The 4,291-nt window shown below is 39.9% G+C and overlaps 1 protein-coding gene across 1 annotated transcript in view; it reads right to left on the minus strand.

Annotated features, from left to right (window-relative positions):
• LOC106873980 (UDP-glucose:glycoprotein glucosyltransferase 1) overlaps positions 1-4,291 on the minus strand; it is a 186,770-nt gene that overhangs the window by 181,179 nt on the left and 1,300 nt on the right. The gene's annotated exons all lie outside the window — the stretch shown is intronic.

Consider the following 4,291-nt stretch of genomic DNA (forward strand, 5'->3'; position numbering starts at 1 on the left):
AAAAATATTTCAATACAAATGTATTAATTTCCAGCAAAAAATAGCCCTATAAGGGTATATATATATAAATTCAGAAGAATGGTACAACAAGGCACCGATATTTACTGGAAAATAGCAATCGATATAAATACGACGCTATTGTATAGCTTCACTGTGTATATACTGGCAATATATATATATATATATATATATATATATATGCAATACACATGCAAAATAAGTTCAATGCACTCCAGAATTGTCAAAGATATGCTTGAATTTTTCCAAAATTGAATAAAATACATAAAATAATGATGGAAACAATGTGTATGATGAACAAAATGAAAAATAATGATAATAATGAGAATAGACCCTTAATCAGGGATCTTTTGAGTGGGATGGGCTTACTGGACCTGAAGAAAATTCTAACTGGGCCCTACCTGCAAGGTCATGAGCTGTTTGTCTTGATATAAGATGACCATGTCATGCACATACATACGGTTGTGATGCATGTGCCTGGCGCACCCTTGTCAGACGGGTAGTCATGATGGGTATACTGGGCTTTGTATAATTGTACCCCAGTGTCACTTTGATGGCACGCACTGCCATTTCAGTCAATAATAATAATAATCCTTTCTACTATAAACACAAGGCCTGGAATTTGAGAGGATGGGACAGTTGATCATATCAACTCAACTGGTATTTAATTCAATGAACCCGAAAGAATGAAAGGCAAAGTTGACCTCAGTGGCATTTGAACTCAGAACAAAGTCAGACAAAATACCACTAAGCATTTTGACAGGTGTGCAAACAATTCTGTCAATTCATCACCTTAATAATAATAAGAAACCTTTTTACTATAGGCACAAGGCCTGAAATTTCAGGGGGAGGAGTAAGTTGATAACACTGACCCCCTGTATTCAACTGGTACTTATTTCATGAAGCCTGAAAGGATGAAAGGTAAAGTCGACCTCAGTGAAATTTGAACTCAGAATGTAAGGACAGACGAAATGTTGCTAAGCATTTTGCCTGATGTGCTAATGATGCAGCCAGCTTGCCATCTTAAATATAATGTTTTGGTGCATGGTTTTCTGCCTGCCTTATACATACGTGCAGGATGGTATTCAATGTTTTTATGCATTAAACGTCTATACAAAAAGCTTTATGAGGATAAACACTGCAGTATTATTGCCCTCTTATAATGCATGTACATTAAACAGGATTTAAAGACTGCCATTTGTTAATAATACTGTTTTTGTCATTAATATCTGATTTATTTCCAGCCTGCCAACCATAAGCAACACCAATGACTGAAATAGCTGCTGTTTCTCTGTAAACTGGTGAAAGGGAGATTTTACTAGCATATGGTTAGCAAATATCTGCAGTTGATGAGGTACAAAACATGCTGAAATCATGTGATACAGTAGTTTCCACTACCTGTGTGGGACAGTTTTTATCTGCTACAGATAGCTTTATGCTTTTATGCATAAAACATCAACACAAAAAGATTTCTCGGGACCAACACCGCAGAATAATGATGTTCTTATACTTCTAATATAAGGATAAAATTTTTCAAAAACAAAACAAAAAAGAAAAAAAATTGGTACGTAAAAAGCACCATCGAAATATGATTGATGCCAGGCCCACCTGACTGGCTCCCATGCCAGTGGCACCTAAAAAGCACAAATTGATCATGGCCGAAGTCAGTACCCACTGACTGGCTCTTGTGCCAGTGTCACGTAAAAAGCACCATCCGAACGTGATCAATGTCAGGCCCACCTAACTGGCTCCTGTGCCGGTAGCATGTAAAAGAGGGGACAAACAAGGATAGACAAAGGTATTAAGTTGATTGCATCGACTCCAGTGCGTAACTGGTACTTAATTTATCAACCCCGAAAGGATGAAAGGCAAAGTTGACCTCAGCAGAATTTGAACTCAGAACGTAGCAGCAGACGAAATACCGCTAAGCATTTCACCTGGTGTGCAAACGTTTCTGCCAGCTCAACACCTTATAATAATATTCAATAATAATAATATTGTCTCTGTCATTAATGTGTAGGTGTGTGGCCGAGTAGTTAGGGTTTGTACTCGCAATCACCAGATCATGGGTTTGATTCCCAGACAGGGCAGTATCTTGTGTTCTTGAGCAAAACATTGCTCTAGTGCTTTGTGAGGCCTGGCATGTCAAAAAATATACCCGTTTCCCCTCATCATCATCATTTAGCATCTGCTTTCCATGTTGGCACAGGTTGGAGTCTGACATGGAGCTGGGTAGCAGGGAATTGTCCAGATTTCAACTGTCTGTTGTGACATGGTTTCTATGGCCGAATGCCCTTCCTAATGCCAACCACCTAAAAGTGTGCTGGTTGCTTTTATATATGCCACCAGCATGGGTGCATTTACGCAGCATCAGCACGGGTGCTTTATAAGTGGCACCGGCACCTGGAAGGACACACCTGTATTTGTGGAAGTCAGCGATTTTACTTAGCCTGATGCATCTTATCGAGTACAGCAAATCGCCACATCTCCCCAGACCCTTGTCGTTTCCTCTGTAAGGTCCAGCATCCAAGATAACTAAAAGCAGTTTAGTAGAATATGCACTCTGACCTAGTAAAACCCTCACCACCACCACCAACTACCCAAGCTGACCCATAGGTTGGAGAGTTGTCCCCCCTGAGTGGTGCAAAGGTGTTATCTGCCAGTTGGGAATCACCAACAAATGGTAGATGCAGCAACATACTGTTACAGCGTAAGTCCTATACTACTACTACTGCAACAACTACTACTACTACTATGACTAATATCCGACATATATGAGTGAATTTGTATTTCCTTCGTCTTCACATGTAACATCACAGAAACTGTAGAATTGTTTGTTCAGGACATACGTAAAGAATGCAATAACAATGGCTGCAACAGCTCTGATCATAGAGCCTGCTCAATCAGAGCAGGCCTGGTGTTAAACAACAACAAATATTTACAAAAGTAAACAACAAGGTATGTGGCTTAGTGGTTTGGGTATTTGGCCCACAATTGGAAGGTTGTGAGTTTGGTTCGTTGTGAGTGGTGCATTGCGCCCTTCAGCAAGACACTTTATTTCACATTGTTCCAATCCGCTCCACTGGCAGCAATGAATTGTACCTGTAGTTCAAAGGGCCAGCCTCGTCACATTCTGTGTCACACTGAAACTCCCTGAGCACTACATTAAAGTTTTGCGTGATCGTGGAATACTCAGCCACTTGCATGTTAATTTCACAAGTAGGCTGTTCTGGTGATTGAATCAACTGAAACCCTTATTGTTGTAAGCAACTGACTGCCAGTTATCGTTAAACAATAATACTGAAGACTACAAAGAATGTTTTTCTAACAGTTGACATTTAGTTCCAAAATTCTGTGTTTAAAACAATTTTGGTATTTTTTTTTTTTAAATATCATTTAAAAAGAAGACCCATTTAATCATGAATGACCATGGGATTGCACCTAGAAAGTTCCCCTCTGAAGTACAAGTCCAAGGTTGTTTATGGAAGACCAAGTCGCCTATGTATACCAGCCTCTCTCCTCTGTGCCTCTGATGTTATCCAAAGGAAAGGCAAAGGCTGATGCAGCTTGGCACCAGTGACACTGCAACTCATTTTTACAGCTGAGTGAACTGGAGCAATGTGAAATAAAGTGTCTTGCTCAAGAACATAACACACAACCCAGTCCAGAAATCGAACTAACTACCTCATGATTGTGAGCCTGATGCTGTAGCCACTGAGCCATGCGCCTTCATTTAATAATAGATAAATGACTTTCAGGATGAAGAATTCAGAAATAGTTTGTGATTTAGGAACAAGAGCAGTAATTTTAAATCGAGGGTTTAGTCAATGGCACTGACCTCAGCACTTGATGGGTCATTTATTTTATTGACCCCAGATGGATGAAAAGCAAAGCTGACCAATGATCTAATGATTCTGCCAGCTTGCTGAATGAAAGAATTCAATAAGTTCAATTAAAATAACTTAGTAGTATAGATATAAGTATCCCTGCCCGTTACATGGGAGACTGGAGACTGATTCCCCATTGGGGAGGCTAATATTTTATAAGATTAGGACTGACTGTGTGATAAGAAGTCTACTTCCCAACCACATGGTTCTAGTTTCTGTCCCATTCTATGACACATTGGGCAAGTGTCTTCTAGTATTGCCTCAGGCCGACCAAAGCTTCGTTAGTGGATTTAGTAGAAGGAAACTGACAGAAGCCTGTCGTATGTGTGTGTGTGTGCGTGATTTGTGTTCCCCACTCCCACTTGACAACCGGTGGTGTTGTGCTT

This window comes from Octopus bimaculoides, chromosome 10 (genome assembly GCF_001194135.2).
Source record: "Octopus bimaculoides isolate UCB-OBI-ISO-001 chromosome 10, ASM119413v2, whole genome shotgun sequence".
In the NCBI taxonomy this organism is placed as follows: domain Eukaryota; kingdom Metazoa; phylum Mollusca; class Cephalopoda; order Octopoda; family Octopodidae; genus Octopus; species Octopus bimaculoides.